At 45.3% G+C, this 20,327-nt stretch overlaps 1 protein-coding gene across 1 annotated transcript in view; it reads right to left on the reverse strand.

Moving 5' to 3' along the window:
- Positions 1 to 19,823, reverse strand: part of RHBDF2 (rhomboid 5 homolog 2) — a 59,956-nt gene extending 40,133 nt beyond the window's left edge. Inside the window, exon 1 of the mRNA XM_079965983.1 lies at positions 19,701 to 19,823. The gene's annotated coding sequence lies outside the window, so the exon portion shown is untranslated. The remainder of the gene's footprint in view (positions 1 to 19,700) is intronic.
- Positions 19,824 to 20,327: the final 504 nt, after the last annotated feature.

The raw sequence follows: 20,327 nt of genomic DNA on the forward strand, positions 1-20,327 counted from the left end.
GGGGGGGGCAAGAAATGAGACTGGCTTACGTCTAACTTTGCCCTCATCAACAGAAACCATGCCCCAAAGGACAGCACATAAATGGAAGCAAGAGGGTGCAAGAGGGTACCACACCAGGACAGAAGCGTCATCAAAGTAATGGACTCTTCGATGGAATCCCAAACAGCAAGCACTAACTAGAGACCATCCAGCACTGAGGTGGGGAACCTTTTTCAGACTAAGGACCACATGGCGGCAGTGAAGGCATATGCCAGTGATTTATGGGCTGTGGCTGCTGAGGAGGCCACAGACCATCTTGGCTGTGAGTCCTGGAAGACTTTGCAGGCCTTTTCCCACTGGCCTTGGAGGGTAGGGCCCTGACTGACTGCAGCTACAACAGCTTAGGCTGGGGTGCTGTTGGGGGTCTTTTTTGGGGGGGGTCAGGGCAGAGGAGATTATTGCTGTTGTATTTTTGTATCTTTATTTTAGACCTTGTTTTGATTCATGTGGAAATTGTTCAGTTTGGTTGTGTATATTTAAAAGTTTAGTTTATTGTTTACAGCTACTTTCGTTATGTTGTGGTCACGTATTTCTTTCATGTTGTAAGCCGCTTTGAGCATGGTTTGAACTGTGGCAAGGCAGCATGCAAATAAAAATTATGTGTGTGGGACCAGAGGCAGAAGAGGTCAGAGCTATAAACGCGAGCTTTACCTGTGCACTCAGTGGGGTAGTTCCTTAACACACGCTCTCTCATAGCCCTCCATCCTCCACCCAGGAAAGCAAACAGCTTTCTCTGATTCCAAGGACCCATTCTAGCCAAGGAGAGTGAAAAGAAGGGCTGGAGAGGGGGCATGGCTCAGAGGGGTTTATCACTTGACTCCTAAGAGCCACAGAGAGAGGCCTGGAGGAAAGCAATTGCCCTCTTTACCTGAGGCTCCCCATTGCTGATAAGAACCATAAAATTGGAGTGTTGGAAGGGACCACCAAAGTCATCTAATCCAAATTCCTGCAATACAGGAATCTTTTGCCCAATGTGAGGCTTGAACTCACAACCCTGAGCTTAAGAGTTTCATGCTCTACTGACTGAGCTATGCAGCAGCTGCAGAACAAAAACCATCTTTTCTCCCTGGACTCCAACTATTTGTAACCTGGAAGGTTATACCGTCCTACCTACTAACATTTAATGGAGGTGGTGAGTGAATCAGCTGAGGAAGAAATTTTAATCAGACCCAGTGGTGTGCAATACAAGGAAATGTTTTCATGGGAATCTGCTGCCCCACCAGAGTATTTTCACAAATCTTCTCTTACTGGACAGGCAGCACATTTTCAAGTTCAGACATACCTGCATGTTTTCAATGTCAATTCTCAAGTTATTATCAAAGGGTCAAGTTCAAAATAATAAAAAAGACTAGTAAAGCTACAGGATACAATGAAAAAATGATACAGTTAACTGAAGTTCTAGATAAAAAATACACAACACCCGTGTTTTCTTCTTGCTGCAGCTTCAAACATCTTAGCACAAGTTACAAACATAACACAAAGATCACTGGAAACGGTTTCTGAAGAATGATTTGCGCCACCAACAGCCAAAGCATGCAATCTAGAACGATGGCTATTAGCTATGATAGCTCTGCTCTGCTTTCACGACCAGAGGCAATAATGCTTCTGCATTCCAATTGCTGGAAACAGCCAGAAGGGAGACTGCTCTTGTTCTTGAATCCTGCTTGCAGGTTCCTCTCACAGGCAACTGGCCATTGTGAGAACATGGTGCTGAACTAGGTGAGCCCCTGTGGCCTGATCCAACAGGCTCTTATGATGTTCTAAACGAGGAGTTCCATCAGCAGATGTAGTTCAATAACACCAGATGGAGTTCCATAACTCCTGGAGGGCACCACGTTGGCTACCCCTGCTTTACCTTCATTCCTGTGGTGATTAGGGACGAGAAACTCACCGGAGGAGCTCACATCTTATGACTGCAGCAAGGCTAAGCTGCTCCCCACAGCTTATGCTCAATATCTGCCTGTTCTGCACTCTGACCACAAAACTAGGCCGTCGCAGAGTGCGGTGCATATGTGTCAAGAGACCTTAGCAAGGTATTTGCTTTTTAAATGTCCCGTCATAACCTACAGTGCAAAGAAGTCAGGAAGAATGCCATCACTACTAACCCCAGCATAGGCAGAAAAAGGAAGTAGGGGGCTGCTTGTGTAGACACAAAACCAAGTGTGTTTGCATTAGCAAGATGACTCATGTTTGAGCCGTGTGAATTCCCACCAGCGTGGGACTCGGCTGCAGCAGCTGACCCTTCCTTAGGGCAGCCTCATGCTAAGAGGTGGTTTGCTGCACAGCAAGCAGTTTCACCCCATACAGCCCAGTCAGGCTGGGAAATGCAGAAGTCAGAGTGCTCGGTCTTAGGACATCAAAGTCTTACCAGGAAACTGCCTTCCTCTTCTCACTGTTAAGGGTGGTGCAGGGAAGAAGAAAAAACAGGTCACAACTATTATGAGAAGCATTGCAAGATGACCATTCTCCACTTTCTGAGCTACATGTAAGAAAGACTCAGCATATTTGTAAAGTAACCAAAGCATTACTACATGGAGGATAAGGGGAGGGGAGAGATAACATGTTGAAACCTTGTGCTCCGAATAATGCACACACTAATTTAGTCTGAAATCAGTATATCACCATTGGTAAAAAAAAAACGAAAACCTGCAGCCATTTCACACAAGGAAATGGAAAGAGCAGCAGTATCTGTTGCAATGTTGGGAAATCATGGTCCTCCAGATGTTGTACTACAACTCCCATCATCCCTGAACCTTGGAGTCTAATACCTGCAAGGCCACAGGTTCCCCATCTGTGATCTAGGATGAATTGATACCATACATTTAAATCACATGGCTTCTTCCAAAGAATCCTGGGAACTGTAGTTTGTTGAGAGTGCTCTGGTAGGGATGAATTACAGTTCCCAAGGTTCTTTAGAGGAAGCCATGTGCTTTCAAACTACCTTAAATGTGCTTTAAACTTTACCCCAATCAAACTAGGAAGAATGCATACATCAAATATAAAATTTGACCAGAGTTTCAGAGTATTCTAAACAATCCCAAAGTACCTTTCTATTTGGGAGAGGAAAGAAAAAGCTTCACCATAAAAATTGACCAGAATCTGGATTAGACTCTGCCATCAATTCAGCACATATAAAAACAGTTTAGACAAAAATAGCACTCAGGCACTGTGTTTCGTAGTGACATGTTGGTTCCATTTAATGACATTTTTAGCACAGAAGAATTCCATACACATTCAGCAGCCACATTGGAATTAACATACACATGCTCAACAGAATGATATAGCTGAAAACACAGCAATTTTCTACCCCACCCCCTCAAAGCAGGACAGGGCAGTATCATTCCACACCAATTCCCAGGATACAACTGATAAAACAACTATTAACGTCACAGTTCTTTTTTGCTTTCCTTTAGTTTGCATTTTGTTCCACATGTATTCACAGGATAGGGAAGTTCTTCCCCATTGCTTCCTCACAGCAGACAAACCTCAGAGAGTGAGAGAGTTCCATGCATTTATTTATTTTTAAAGGGAGGGAGGTTTCACAGAAAATTAATTTAAAATCAGTGTTAGGGGTCTGGCATATTTTTAGATTTCTAAAAGAAGATACACACGCAACATTCCTGAAAGAGGGGGGAATGAAAGCTCCCTCTGCACCTATGTAGAATGTTGACTATGTTATGGCCTCAGACTGGCCAAGAGCTCCTCTTTTAAAAATGAACACACATAACTCTAGAAGGGCTTTCAGCAAATGTATCTTTGTGAGCTACAAGAGCAATTCCTCTTTATAAATCCCCATCACTTCTCATTGAAACATGCACCCTTTGTAATGAATGAATTCATGTTCCATTAAAATTCCCTACAATCTCAACATATGGAGGCGAGGCGTAAAAGCACGTACACCAAAGTTCAAACACTGTGCAAGACATCCCTTCGTCATGCAACTCGGGCAACACAGAGATTCTTCTGCGCTGGGCATCTATCCCTGAAGAGCATTCCTGGGCTGAAGGCAAGGCTACTAACAGTGTGTTTGTGTCACGTCCCAGGGAACAGTCTCCTTTCAAGTTCACCATCCACCCTACTACCACTGATATGTATTGGTACAGCCAGAACGCGATAAGGTGTGATAATCCCTTTGCCTTATTCAGCAGCAGCTCGCAGTAGAGTCAGAAATGTCAGGTCCTCATCAAGGAACATCTCACCTGCTCTTTTACACAGAGAGCACCACCTTTCCTTTTGTCAAGAAGCCAACTCCTCAATCTTACATGATGTAGACAACTCACTAGGCCGCAAAGAGACAAAATAAAACTGGCCATTCTTACTTTTATGACTTCTTGGCACAGCGTGCCACTTGTCAGAATCACCTCTACTACATTTCCTTCCATCCCAACGCAACAAGTGGCCACTTTTATTTTTTAATTACGTTTATATCCCACTTTCCCTCCAAGCTGCTCAAGATGGCACCAATGGTTCTCCTTCTCCTCTTTCTTGTTCTCCTCACAACCACCCAATGAGTTATCTGAGGCTAAAGGAGCAATGACTGGACCAAGGTCATCCAGTGAGCTTTGTGGCCAAGCAGAGATTTGGACCCAGTCTCCCTAGCCCAATACTCAAACCACTATTTCCCAAAATTCTAGTCCTCCAGAAGAAGTGATTGAGCTTCAGAAAGACTGCTCAGAACATTCTGGGGTGTCACACTGGAGCTGGGGGAGGGAGGTGGGGTTGGAGAAAGAGGTAGGGGGAGAAGGAGCCTGTGTGGCAAGCTTTAACCATTACAGAAAAAGAGAGTGGGTGCAGAGAAAAACGGGTCTGACAACGCTATTCTTCAAAGGGCATATTTTCCATGAAAACTGCACAACTTCATACTGTATAGCAGCTTTCACTTCCTGCCCAGATTTAAAAAGCAGGCTGTTCCAGCAGAGGCAAGCAAATCAGAGCTGGTCAGATTTACAGATAGCACATGACAATGCTTAGCCCAGAGCTAATGAAATAAGGTCACACTCATGTCAGAGCCAATATAATAAGGTCGCACTCATGCCAGCCTATGAATTACAGAGATAATCTCAAATAATCCCCCAGCACCAACAACCGCATAATAAAAAAAATGTGTTTGACAAGAGCTCAGCTGCCAACTGCCAGAGGCAGTACAGGAACATAGGGGTCCTCCAGATATCCTTTTTATTGTGCATTTGTGATGGTTTGTGGTCTTGACAGTATCGGGGAGGTTAGATGCAATCCCATTTCCAATACTGTTTGCACCTGCAAATGCTTTGGGGCAGACATACTGCTTTTGTTTCCAATCAGTGCACATCCCAACAATTTCAACACAATCCCACAGCTCATCCTACACTTGCCACACCGGTGCAAAGCTGGCCAAAGTGCTGGAGCATTAAAAACAGTCCCAGCAGTGACCTATTTAACTCCCTCAAAGGGGCACCCAAACCACACACTCCGAAGAGCCCAATCGGATTGCAAACATAGGCAATTGCCTTATACCAAACCAGACCGGCAATCTGTCTACTTTGGGGTTTCCCAAACTTGGGTCTCCAGCTGTTTTTGGACTACAGTTCTCATAATCCCTGACCAGTGAGTCCTGCTAGCTAGGGATAGTGGGAGTTGTAGACCAACAACAGCTGGAGACCCAAGTTTGGGAAACCCTGATTTAGCTCAATATTGTCTACACTGGCTGGCAATGGCTCCAGTCATGACTGGAAATGCCAGGGACCTTTTGGACGGAAAGGGCAGGTGCTCTACCCACCAAGTTACTGGCCTTCATCAGGGGCACTTTTCTCTAGTGAACTAGGGTTGGCACTGCAGCCAACTTTTACTTTTCTACATATCCAATAAGGAAGAGGAGCAAGGCCAGTCCTTTTGGCTTCAGGCTGCACCTGAACTCCAGCCACAACAGCAGAAATCTAATATGTCAAAAGTATCCAATATCACACTTGTTTCCGGGCCACCTGCCAATGCTTCTGGTTTGACAATTATGTTTCCCTCGCACAACATGTGTTCTTCCCTATTCTTGCTGCGTGTCTCCGAACGGGACGGAATCAATAAAATTCAATGGCACGCTTTTGACTGGAGAAACACTTGTCGCTGTTGTTTACAGCGCAGTCCTATATGCAAACACTGAGAAGTCAATCCTATTGATTTCAATGGGTCTTACTCCCAGCTAAGTGTGCACAGGACTGCCATCTTAAATCTTGCACGCTCTCTTAAACCAGTACAGTACAAAAACCAGACAGAGACCCAAGGCTCTCTTTGTTCTGCTCTTTGCAACGAAGAAGAAGCTGGTAGGCTTCAAGGCACACAACCATTCATACCACAGCTCACACTGTGAGAAGATCTGTGCTGACCAGCTGCTCAGCAGCTGCAGTCTCAGAAGTCGGGCCAAGCCTGCAGCCAGAACTTTTGTGGCTTAGGAGCACATACATACTTCTTGGGGGGGGGGGGTCACCAAGTACTTCTTCATGGAGTTTAACTATGGAACTCGCTACTGCAGAGGCTGTGGTGGCCGCCAACTTGTATGGCTTTGATTATCAGCTGTGGTCTACCTAAACTGTTGGAGCTCTTTGAATACCAGTTTCTGGGAATTGCAGGTGGGCAGTGCTGCTGCGCTTAAGTCCTGCTTGCATGAGGAATCCTATTCGGAATAAGGGAATTTCCCTTAAAAAGGGGGGGAAGTTGACAGCTATGACCTAGTCTGCCCCCGTGAGAACAGGATGCTGGACTAGATGGGCCATTCACCTAATCCAGAATGGTTCTTCTTATGGACATACTGGGGGGGGGGGAGAGGGTGAACCCATGCAAAACAGCCGGGACTTTTCTAAGGATAGATTAACAGGTTTATATATTTGAAAAAGCTGATTGTACTGAATATTAATACAGTGGTACCTCAGGTTTACAGATGCTTCAGGTTACAGACGTTTCAGGTTACAGACTCCGCTAACCTAGAAATAGTACCTCAGGTTAAGAACTTTGCTTCAGGATGAGAACAGAAATTGTGCGGTGGTGGCGCGGGAGGCCCCATTAACTAAAGTGGTACCTCAGGTTAAGAACAGTTTCAGGTTAAGAACGGACCTCTGGAACGAATTAAGTTCTTAACCCGAGGTACCACTGTACAGTCAAACCTCAGCTGTCGAAGGCAATCCGTTCTGGAAGACAGTTTGATTTCCGAAACGTTCGACAACCGAGATGCAGCTTCCAATTGGTTGCAAGAGCTTCCTGCACTCAAGCAGAAGCCGCGTCAGACGTTCGGGTTCTGAAAAACGTTCGGAAACTGGAGCATTTACATCCAGGTTTTCAGCATTCAGGAGCTGAAATGTACAGTAACAGAGGCGTTCGGGAACCGAGGTTTAACTGTAAGATAAAAATATCACATTTTACCCACTGGCTGGAAGACCGGGGGGTGGGGTGGAGGGAGATGTAGGATATCGACTACCGCTTTTCCTTCTATCGCCACACAAGTAAACAGGCTGAATGCTTGCATTTTTAAAAAAATTCCTCAAAGTTCAAGAAAGGACCCTGAAATCTCCCTGAGGGGGCCAAGTCCCCACAAATCCCTCTGGGGTACAGTATTAGTTCAAAGTTCTTATAAATGCAGAACAAGACCGTGCATATCAACCATTCAACATGGAGGTGTTCTAAACTTTCCTAATAACAAAGCATGCAGTCCTAAGATTACTTACCTGGGAATAAGTCCCATTGTATTCAGTAGGACTTGTTTCTGAGCAGACCATGGTTAGGTTTGTACTGGAAGGTGTCTTGATGTCTATTGGAGAATCTCAGTCATTATGAATCTACACCTCTCCTGTGTCCCTCCCTCCACCCAAGCCAACATCATTCAGTTAGTGAGGCTTAAGAAGAAAAGTTGGACACTTTCAGGTCAGAACAGGAGCCTCTCCTTTTTCAGGCTTTCAGATGCTAGCAGTAGAAGCAGGTAGACATGGAAAGCTGGGACTAAGTTAGCTTTGCGCATGTAGGATGAATATGCTGCAGGTTGTGGTAGCGTGTTTCTCTTGGACAGGAAAAGGGGAAGCTTACAGGAAACATGGCGGGAGAGAGGCCCAGAATTCTCTGAACACACTCAAGTAGATTTATGTGCAAGTTTCATGTGAATTTTAGTCAGATGGATTTCAACTGCAATAACAGCTCTCAAAAAGAAATATAACTGAATATTTAACAGAAGCTTTTTAAATTCAGAATTCTCAGTACAGTGGTACCTTGGGTTAAGAACTTAATTTGTTCCGGAGGTCCGTTCTTAACCTGAAACTGTTCTTAACCTGAGGTATCACTTTAGCTAATGGGGCCTCCCGCTGCCACCGCGCCTGCTCCTCGCGATTTCTGTTCTCATCCTGAAGCAAAGTTCTTAACCCGAGGTACTATTTCTGGGTTAGAAGAGTCTGTAACCTGAAGAGTCTGTAACCTGAGGTACCACTGTACTTGTGCTTATTTAAGTTTCAGGTTTGGAGGAACTCTTAAAATACTAAATACATTGCATATAATATGGAAGCACATTCATAGTTTCTTCTTAGCTACACCACTTTACATCCTTCTACCACTAACCCAAGAGTATACATAACTAGGAATAATGTACCAAATATATATATATATATATATATATATATATATATATATATATTAGGAGAACCTCGTTGGGACATTTTTCTCCATTATGGAGCAACATGCCTTCCTTTGCTCTCCATCCCCCACCAAAGCTAGTTTCACTTCTAGAAACAGAATACAGTTGTCACAGCCCCCCACCTGCAATGTTTGGGGAGGGGGTCAGGTTACACTGTGGATCGTTTGCTTCCAGATATGAGACCAGCCATATATTATGGAAAAGCCATTACAAACGTTTCCGATGTAATTATCCACGCTCTTCTAAGCGGAGAGCGGAAGCAAACGAAGAGAATTTTCCCCAAAACGCATCTGAACATACCATACCCTCTGTACCACTTGCTTACGAAGTTCACAGGATTGTTCCACCAGCCGCTGAACACAATTTAAAAACACAGCTGTGTAGGGGGAAAGTTCCTAATCCGACAGCAGAATGTCAGCGAACACCCACCCTTTGGAAAGCAAGAAGGCAGATGCAAGAGCCTGCCGGGGATTCAGGGTGGGAGTCCAGCAGCTGTTGCATGGCTCTGGGAAGAAGAAGAGGAAAAAGAAAGAGGGCAACCACATCCAAAACTTCCATTAGTACATGTTGTTCACAGAATTGCAAGGCTGTGAAACAGTTGGCAAGGCTAAGCAAGCACCAAGGCAATTTCCCGCATTTTTGCCTCCTAACAGAATGGCCCGTAGAAGACATCTTCGCCATGCCTGCTTTGCAGCTCGAAGCTGAAGCAGTGTTAGAAACTCAAGATATATACGCTAGGTGCCAAACACCACACAAGAATGCATATTGTAATAAGCAAACACTAGACTTCTGCCCCCACTCTGCTCATGCATTTTTCCGAAAGAAAAACATCCACGGATATCTTATTTATTTTTATTTTTTTTAAAAAGATCTTTATTAAATTTTCAAAAGATTACAAATAACAGAACAGAAAAAGAAAAAAAGAGGTAAGAAAAAAGTAAAAAGTCTCGAGAAAAAAACCAAAAAGCAACAAAAAAGGTTTCCACCTTTTAAGCTCATTTTCCTTAACTTCTTTTCAAGACTTCCCCACATCTCCCCTTATTGTATTCCATCTTCAATTGTTTAATCAAGCAAGTTTTCCACTTAATATCCTAAAACATAATTTATTTAAAATCACTTAACCCTAGTTTAATTAAGATAATTTTTTATAATAGAATTAAGCTTTAATTCATTAATATACCTTAGCCATTTATTAAAATATATACCTTAGCCCTATATATAGAGAAAAAGAATAAAAAAAGAGAAAAAATATGTACCCTTCCTAAGGTTGCCACTATTTCCCCTCCACCGAGTCCCCATTTTTGTAATAATAAAAAAATTTTATACTCCTGAAGCGAAAAAAAAAAACCAGACCCCCTTCGGACTGTTAGGTCCCACCCTTCCCTCCCCGGTTTCCATCCCTAGCGCAAAAGCCATTTGGCCCATCTTTTTAGCCTGGTAATCTTACGTCCGAGGCACGCAAGTCTCTCTCAGTCCCATTCAGCCGGTTTCTTCGAAAGTCTCTCTTACTTAACACCCAGGGTCGAAGATGTATTTTGTCGGTGCTGACCGTGATTCTTCCAATGAGACCTACTTGTTTACAGGTGGTGCTCCAACACTGTTTCCAAAATCTATATGTCCCAACTAGTCCAACTTTCACCTTGGTCAATTTAAGGTTCTTCTTAGCAGGTCTCCAGTTCTCTTTTCTCTTCTGTATCATCCTGCTCCTCCTGCTTGGCAGATATCTTCTCCTCCTCAATCTTTAATTCTTTTTCTTGTCCAGCTGCCTGTGTTTTGAGCAGCGAGTCCTTTTCCAATTCAGTTGGCGGCTCTTTCCGCGACCTTAGTTGACAGGTCCTTGCTTTGAGCTATTTACAATAGGGGGGAGACGGACTTCCTTTTTTTTCAGCTCCCCCGCTCGCGCCGAATCCAAAGCCAATTTTCAAATTACTCACGGGTTGTTGTTCTTGCTTTTAAGTCCAAATTTAGTAGGAAGAAGTCAGCGCTGACTGAAGAATGGCTTGCGGCTTCGCTCGGCAGGGGAAGCGAAGGACTCACAGCACCACGCCACTCCCTGGCACCCGATCCGTAGCCTTTAAAAAGGCTCCTTCACGAGTCGGGAGGGCGCTTATGGTGCCCGCCGAGTCACCATGTCCACGGGCTCCGTGCCCGTGGTTTTTAAGGGTCCCCGTGTCGCCGGCACGGCAAGACCCAACCCCCTGCTAAGCCGATTCCCTCCGGAGCTCGGAGGGAATCCGCCATTAGCCAGTCGCGCCAACCCGGAAGCATCTTATGCTCTAATTTTTTACATGCGTATTCTTCCAGGGCAGACACAGTTTGTGTTGAAACTGGTCTACTGACGAGCCAGTTTTAGAAACTTTAAGCTGGTGTAGATTCCCCCTCATCTCCTAAGAAATTTCCTGCTATATGCTTTTCTACTGTTAAGACGCAGATTTGATCATCAGATAGGCATTGTTTCCTTGTCAAGAACGTAGACCCGAATGCACAGATGTCCACAGCCTTGCTGGAAATGGGCATTTTGTCTCTGCCTGCTCCCAGGATATTCAGCTTGCACAATGACAGGTCTGTGCATTGTCAGCTTCCTGTCACTAACAAGATGAGGCTGCCAGCACAGTGCCTGACTTCCCAGGAAGGGAGGCGTTTTTACGGTGACAGACTTTCAGAAAAGCTGCAAAAACCAGTTAGGAAAGCAATATTGCAACACACATTAAACAGGTAAAGTTCTATTGCACGATTAAGGTTGGTTCTATCATGCTGGGTGTCTGGCAAACTGGGCTCTCCCTCTGGTCATCTCCTCATTTGTTTCAGCTCCTGTCTACTTTGCTGGGAACACAGATTCTGGCCAGATTGGAAAAGATGGCATAACTGACCAAGTGCTGAAGGAAACACAGCAACTCATCTTTGAAGCCCACTGAAGGAAACACAGCAACTCATCTTTGAAGCCCACTTATCAGACTGCGTTTTACTGCGTTTTACTTTTCATTCTAAAAAAACTTTTGAGTTGTTTTCACTAGTCAGTGTTTTGTGAAGTTTTAATGTTATGGTGTGGTGGTTAAGAGTGGTAGACTTGTAATCTGGGGAACCGGGTTCGCATCTCCGCTCCTCCACATGCAGCTGCTGGGTGACCTTGGGCCAGTCACACTTCTTTGAAGCCTCTCAGCCCCACTCACCTCACAGAGTGTTTGTTGTGGGGGAGGAAGGGAAAGGAGATTGTTAGCCGCTTTGAGACTCCTTAGGGTAGTGATAAAGTGGGATATCAAATCCAAACTCCTCCTCTTCTTCTTTTATTGTATTTTTAATATTTTGTTGGAAGTCACCCAGACTAGCTGGGGAAACCCAGCCAGATGGGCAGGGTACAAATGAATTATTATTATTATATATAATGCACTCTACGTGGGGCTACCTTTGAAGGTGACTCGGAAACTACAACTAATCCAGAATGCGGCAGCTAGACTGGTGACTTGGGGCGGCCGCTGAGACCATATAACACCGGACTTGAAAGACCTACATTGGCTCCCAGTACGTTTCCGAGCACAATTCAAAGTGTTGGTGCTGACCTTTAAAGCCCTAAACGGCCTCGGTCCAGTATACCTGAAGGAGCGTCTCCACCCCCATCATTCTGCCCGGATGCTGAGGTCCAGCGCCGAGGGCCTTCTGGCGGTTCCCTCATTGCGAGAAGCAAAGCTACAGGGAACCAGGCAGAGGGCCTTCTCGGTAGTGGCGCCCGCCCTGTGGAACGCCCTTCCAGCAGATGTCAAAGCGATAAACAACTACCTGACATTCAGAAGACATCTTAAGGCAGCCCTGTTCAGGGAAGTTTTTAACGTGTGATATTTTACTGTCTTTTTGGTTTCTATGGAAGCCGCCCAGAGTGGCTGGGGAGGCCCAGCCGGATGGGCGGGGTATAAATAATAAATTATTATTATTATTATTAAAATATGACATTAATGGTAGTGTTCACTGGGGCTGTCTTGCTACTTTGTTGTTTTGATTCTGTTTCAACATGAAAGATTTAATTTTGCTCATTTTTGAAATGTGGTAAGCATAATCAAAGCATGGGGTGGGGAAGAACCATGAATGGCAATCTTACCCAACTATGGGCCCTCCAGATGTTCCAATACAATTGCTATAATCTCTGATTATTGGCCATGCTGGCTGGAACTGATGGGAGACAGAGTCATCGGGGGCATGGAGGAACTGGAGCCTGACTGATCATGTCCTGAGCATTCTAGAGAAAGGGTGGGACAAAAATATAATACATTTTTTGTTTTTGTTTTAATAAACACTGCCTGCTACTAAGCTGGGGCTAAAAAAACCAGGATATGTGAATTTTTGGAGAGTTTTCTATATTTGCTCCTTTTTATGCATGTATGAAAAACAGCAGGAAATACTACACAAAACAGGAATCTTGTCAGCTTCATTCTTTCTTTGAGCTTTTGTGCGCAAGATACTGATCTCATCTGAGCAAATAGGAAAATGGAGGAATCATTTGGCACCACAAGGAAGTTTTTCTTCATTGGTCTTCTCCGAGCTACAAGGCATTCACATCATTTATAGGTAACATGCAAACACTACAGAGTAACTTAGGACATTTCTCTGAAAACAGTGGCAAACCCTGCCACTTTCCTAATTAGATCCAAAAGCCTTTAAGACACAGGTGGTGAACATCTGTGGCCTTCCAGATGTTGCTGGACTATAACTTCCCTTGTCCCTGATCATCAGCTGGAGCTGATGGGGGTTCTCTACCCCTGCTTTAAGATATAAGTGTTGCATTGTCTTCCCTCTTTGGTAAATACCCTACACACAACTTCTTCCTCAATGCAATCACATAGAATGGGAACAGAGAACTAGCTGGCATGTTCATATGTTTTTAATACAAAGGAGGAAGTTAGACTTTGCAAGAAAAGGGGGGTCATGGTTTGCTCTTCCTAGGGTATGTGGTGCAACAGAGAAAGTTATTTAAACCCTCTCTAATAATTCAGAATCAGTAGGCAAGAAAAACACTGCAGAATTAAAAAAAGACATTTTTTGTGGCACACTGAGCACATCTTTCATACATTAAACTAGGGCCCACTTTGTCAGATGTAACAATTCTGCAGAATGTTGTTTGGGCCATTTAAAAATTAATATGGCAAACAGACCAATGATGTCTAAGTTACAAGGGAAAATTAAAAGGGGAGTGGTTTTCTAAAAATGAAGTAAAAGCATTACGGTATTGTCAGGGGTTCAGGAGCAGAAGCACAGGGAAGAGGGGAGATGGAGAGCGAAGGGGAAGAATCTGAGGGCAGCGTAGGAGAAGATGACAGTGGCCCGAGAGATTCCATGAGCTTCTCCAGCAAATCGGAAGATTCACAGAAGGGGGCGCCAGTGGCCAGGGCAAGGGGATTCCCAAGGGGGACACTCCAGGAGCAAGGGGCCAGCAGGGACTCCCAGAGTAGCAGTTGGAAATCAGGACCAGCTTCCCCACCAGAGCATAGTGGGGGGGAAGAGTCCCAGGTATCGAGGGCAGAGGATTCCACACCAGGGAGTGAAGATAAGTCAGGGCTGGCCACGCCACTATCAGAGAGCCAGACAACGGAGGGGAGGTCAGATCCGGGCAGTATCCCGGAAGAGGGAAGCAGTGACAGAAGCAGTGTGACGGTCAGGAGGAAGGTCACTGGGTTGGCGCGAGAGGCAAGTTCAAATGTACAGGAGCGCGGGACAGCAGAGAATGAGGATTGGGAACCGGGTCCTAAAGCCCGCCGGAGACAGGGGGAGGAGTCAGCCGACTCAGCGTCGGAAGAGTCCAGAAAGGGGAAAGCCCTGGCGGGCAGGAGGACCCAGAGGAGGAGAGAACAACGGAAAAGGTGGAGCAGAGCTAGGATCTTAAACTGGTGTCAGAGGGGAGGAGATTCAGACGGGACTTCGCCGGTCTAGGGTTTAAGACGTAGAGCTGCGCGCTGCGGCTTTGGAATGGAAGCTGAACTTCAATAAAGACTTTTGTACATAACAACGATCGGGCGTTGGTCCTCTGTGAGCTGGGACCTAGGGGCAGCTCTGACAGGTATTATTCCCAGAACGCTCAAGACAAATGAGATCTCAAAGACAAGATGACTTTTCTACCAGTTTCACAACATGCCCAAGTAAACCGAAAGCAACAGTTTCCTCCACAGCTGTGGAAAAAACAGAAAGGGCTTGGGCTGATGAGTAGGTCAAAGCCTCACCAAGCAGAAGCACTTATGATTCAGCATCATTTAATAGCCTAATATTAATTGCTCATTATAGGTTTCTATTTATATGGAACCCAGTAGAAGACTTTTGGTCATTAAGCAGTGGGTGTAAGCCACAAGCCTTATAATCAATGGAATTCACAAACAGCACCCATCAAAAGTGCTGTTTGACCAAATGGAAGAAACCACTGTAGCTGCTATACACAGCTTAGGCCCTGAAGCATTACTTTTAGTAAGAGCTCATGGGTGATGGAAGCCACTGTTCTGCACTCTTCCTGGTCCTCATTCTTAGAGTCATTTCTCAATTTTTTTGAGAGCTAAGGACCATTTTGTATGTGAGAGTTAGCAGGTAGTAAGCATTTATATAGAACTTTAAAACTGTTCATATCACTTTTGAACAGCATTCTCTCAATCTTGCCAACAATCCAGTATTTTTTATTTACTGTATTTCTACAGAACCTTTTTCTCCAAGGAGCTCAAGATAGCATACAGAGTTTGCCGCCTCCTAATTTAATCCCCACACAACAACCCTGTGAGGCAAGTTAGGCTGACTGGCTGAAGGTCATCCAGTGAGCTTCGTGACTGGGTGGATGTCTGAACCCTGGTCTCCCGCAAGGCCTAGCCCAGTGTTTCCCAAACTTGGGTCTCCAGCTGTTTTTGGACTACAATTCCCATCACCCCTGAACACTGGTCCTGCTAGCTAGAGATGATGGGAGTTGTAGTCCAAAAACAGCTGGAGACCCAAGTTTTGGAAACACTGACCTAGTCCAACACATAGAATCATGAACATTCAGGACTTACATCTCCAGTGTAAATGCAGTCTATCCATCTAGGTTTCAGCTTCTACTAGGCACATCCCAGATACAGGCAAATGATCTGTTAAACACACACATACACAAAACACCAAGGCAGAGTTCCTGGCCAGATGGCAGGAAGGGAGTTTTCCGCTGCATCACAACCCACCCTTTACTGCTATGAGTTCATTTTCCAGGCACTGTAGAATGTGAAAGCCATAATATCAAATCAGATGTAGTCATCTCACCAAGTTTCATTTAGTGATCTCGGGCACGACTCTCTCATCACACAAAAATGAACATTTACAGCCTTACAGCATCTTAGTACAAGATACTTCAGCAACAAGACGTTACAGCAGCATCTTAATAATATATTTTAGGTTAATACTGGTTTCACTGCTGAAGATCAATGGTTCAAAGGCAAATTTTATTTAAGTTCACTGGCCTTGTCCAAAGGCTAAGAAATATTATTAGGTGACATTGAAGATCAATGATCATATGGCAGGAAAGACTCTAGTAAGCGCTTTCTTGGGATATTTAAGTGAAACTGCAATATACAACAAGGATAAATGGTGTATTTTGGAACTCACAGACTTGCACCATTTGCCAAACTGCAGTTTCTGCTTTCAATAATACATTTAGGAAATTCCCTGTAAGAGTTCTTGAAGCCCCCATTAAAAAGCTGTTAAAAACCCCAAGTCTACAAGCTCACATAAAGGAAGATGTAAACAACACAAGTAATTTAACAAGCTAAAGTAGCTGTATCTCTAATCGCTGTAACTTGGGCTGATATTCCAGCTGTGGCCATTCTTGAAGCACAAAAGCCTGACCACAGTGCTACATGTATTGCTAACCTCAAGGCTTGATTACTGTACTGTAATGTGCTTCATGTGGAGCTGCCCTTGTATCGGGTCTAGAAGCTGCAGGTAGTGCAGAACGCAGAAGCCAGGCTGTTCACACGAGCAAGAAGAACAGTGGGCAGGATTCAGTGCCTTGTTAGTGGAAGACTCAGATTTCTACAATTTCTTCAGGACAGGAGGTAGCCAACCTTTTTGGACCAGGGGGACCATTTTGAATTTTGAGAGATTGTGGGGGTGCAAGTCACGAAATAGGGTATGGGTGTGACATAACACAAAATTAGAGAGACAGCCACCCTCAACATGTTATGGGAGGCAAGCTATGTCTTACCACAGTCCTAGCTGTGGAAATCACAAAATATTGATTTTACACTTCCAACCACACACACATACTGTTGCTGTCTCATGGCATCAGGGAGCATTCCTCCGTACCGGGAAAAATATACAAGGTGGTCACAACACTCTCATTTCACAGAAATCACTGAGAAGGTACCTGCACATTTTGTTCCCCAACTTCCTTTCTACCAGGGCTTGAGACTGACTTTTGTAAATAAATGAAAGCTCAGATTGTGGGGCACCAGTGAAAGCCAGTACAGTGGTACGTCTAGTTATGAACTTAATTCGTTCCGGAGGGCCGTTCTTAACTTGAAACTGTTCTTAACTAGAGGCGTGCTTTCACTAATGGGGCCTCTTGCTGCCGCTGGCACATGACTTCCATTCTCATCCTGGGGCAAATTTCTCAACTTGAGGTAACTCTTTCAAGTTAGTGGAGTTTGTAACCTGAAGTGTTTGTAACCTGAGGTGTTTGTAACTCGAGGTACCACTGTATCTGCAGATACTGGGCTGGTGATACCTGTTTTAGAAAAGAAGACAGTATTATACCACCTGAAAGGCAAGAGCAATTTTTTGCGATAACCTTCCAGGGACCAGAGTCCACTTCAGATGCATGAAGCATAATTCTAACTTGTCAGGCATGTGTGATACACATACACCCACAGTCGGGTGGGATGGGAACAGAGAGGAATGAGGTCAAACCAAATGCTAAAAGATCAGATATAATTATGTATAAGAAAATCAATTGCAGTGACCATTGACAAGACAGTGTTTACAGTAGCACATACGGTCTTGGCACTGACAACAGTGGTATGCAGCATTATAAACATCTGTAATCTTCAAGCAGCAGATAACAGAACTGAAGAGTTGTAATTCACAGTCATTCCACCCTAGTGCAAAAACACACATTCACCACAAAGCAAGATATGCCTAACCCCAACTGGGTACGGTTTAGAATGCACCATCATTACAGAGGTATTTCTTGTGATATCAGCCTAATGTACTAAGTTGTGCAATATTTGCAATAGCATTATAACGTCTAACCACTAGATATAATGGATGCAGATTTGTGCCAACGTAAAGAATGCCAATATAAAGGAAGCAGATTTGCACACTCATTTCTCTACCATGACTGCCCTTTTCCACAAAATACTTTCCCATGAGGTTGTAAATAATGCATCTGACAATCATGGCTGTACATCTTCAGCTGCATACATGCCATACACATAAAGCACATTATCCCCAACTCCAAGAATCCCTGGAACTGTAGTTAGTGGGAGCTGTAGCTCTGTATGTGGGGTAAACTATTATTCCCAGGATTCTTGGAGTATCTACTTTAAAATGGATGCTTCAAGGACTCAACCTCTACTTTGCAGTGCAATAGCACCAACCCACTCTACTTAATAGGCTGTAATCCTATGCAGTTATCTGGCACTGAATGCTCTGCCATACAATGGGAAACACTGGCTAATCAAGGCCCCCAACTGCAAGGAAAGGAACATACAACTGGATGTGTCCATGACCTACAACTTCGGGATTTTTGATAGGCCATGAGACTCTAATTTCAGGGTCATGGGTTCAAGCCCCACATTGGAAAAAAGATTCCTGCATTGCAGACTTTTAAAAAAATCTGTACTTGAAAAAACTGATCTTCTGCAGGTAAGTAAATGCTATTCCTATTTATCTCCATCTTGGTTCTGGTCTTTTGAATTGCTGCTTTTGCTGGAATCGGTAGCTCCTTGTGTTATGCATCTGATGATGTGGACCCTAGTTCCCAGAAACTTGTTTCATAAAAAGTTGCAATCATAAGCACACATATCTGGGAATAAGCCCCACTGCGGTCAATAGTGTTTACACCTGAGGAGGCATGGCTAGGATTGTAGAAGCAATGAGCCTTTAAAGCACCACAAGACTCTGCTAAGATTGCCTTGCCATCCTCCCCCCTCCAAAATTAGGCCACAGACCTTTTTGCTGTGTCTGCTGCAATGGACTAACATAGTTACCGCTTGCATTTTAGCATGATGGTGGCCTAATGTATGTTGTGCTTCTGTTTTTATTTATTTTTTACTGCTAAAGGCCACCTTGACTTATTTTCCCTTTCTGCATGGTGGTAGAAAGCAGGATATTTGGCTTATAAAAAAAATACTTTAACCAATCAGAAATAAAACAAACGAGGACACAACCAACACTGCAAACCCTCTGTACACTTACTTGGAAGTAAACCAGGCAGATATCAAGCCTACTTCTGAGTAAATATGGCATACATTTTCATTGTGAACTATTTTCACCTTCTGAGTAAATAAACATGGCATACATGTGTTATCCATAGCTAGAGGTTTCCTACTGCTCGAACTTACAGAAAAGTTGGGGGAAAGAGAGAATTGGAGGAGAGATCTGCTGGTTTGTCAGTGGAATAAAACTTCGGGGCGGGTGGGCGGAAAGAGAAGCCAAGTGACAAGGAAGAGAGAAGGCCCAAGGCAAGTGCGTGATGAAATGAGGGAAGTTCCAAGCTGCATCCATGCTGCCTTAGTAGCACCTCATCCCCGGCGGGGAAACAGGCAGGCTGAGGAAGCAGACCCAGCCTTGCAACATGGCCAGAAATACACACTCTCGGGACAGGGGCGGGTGCGCGGGGAGAGAGAAAGGGGAGGAAGCGAAGGAGGACCCAGGCAAGAAACCATTCACACCTACTCAAGAAACTATTTCAGAGAGGAAGCAAGTGACACAGGCGAGCGGAAAGGAGAAAGAGAAAGGAGGAGACGGTGGTGGAAGAAGCAGCCCCAGCAGCAACAGACGGGGCAAAGAGAAAGCGAGCAAGCCGCGCACTTACTTAGCGACGACCCCGCGGAAGTTGCGCTGCCTTCGGCAGCCTCAGCGCCGTCGATGCGAGTCGCCAGGCCGTTCCCGCGCGCCCGCCTTCCTTCCACTCATCTGTTTCCGACCCTCCAGCACTCAGGCGGCGCGTCGCCGTTGGGAAAGGGCGCAGGCAGGCAGGCGGGTAGGTGGGTGGGGCGGAGAGCGGCGGGAGGGATCGGATTGCCCCGCTCGACTGTCAAACAAGGAAGCCGGCGGAAAGGAAGCGAGGCGTGCTCGCCCAACACGAGGGCAAAACCACCTCCCGGCCGGGTCGCCGGAGCGCCTCCCTCGGCTGCCTTCCCTCCCCGCCCCGGAGCCGCCGGAGAGGAAGCGCCCGAGCCTGCGCGCCGCCCCTCGACGACGCTCCACCTGGGGAAGGAGCGGGGCGGAGGCGCCGAGGGGGCGGGGAGAAGGGGAAGGACGCCACCCCCCTTCGGCAGGTGAAAGGGCCCTGTGGCTGGGGGGAGCCGCCGCCGCCGCCGCTTTCCCGAAGGCCCCTCGCAGCCAATTCGGTTTGTCCCGCTCCCCAGACGCGCCGCTGCTTCGGAACGCCGCCCTGCGCTTTCATGCGCTTTTGCGCGCCAAACTCGGTACGGAATCG

This window comes from Podarcis cretensis (genome assembly GCF_951804945.1).
Source record: "Podarcis cretensis genome assembly, chromosome: 2".
In the NCBI taxonomy this organism is placed as follows: Eukaryota; Metazoa; Chordata; class Lepidosauria; order Squamata; family Lacertidae; genus Podarcis; species Podarcis cretensis.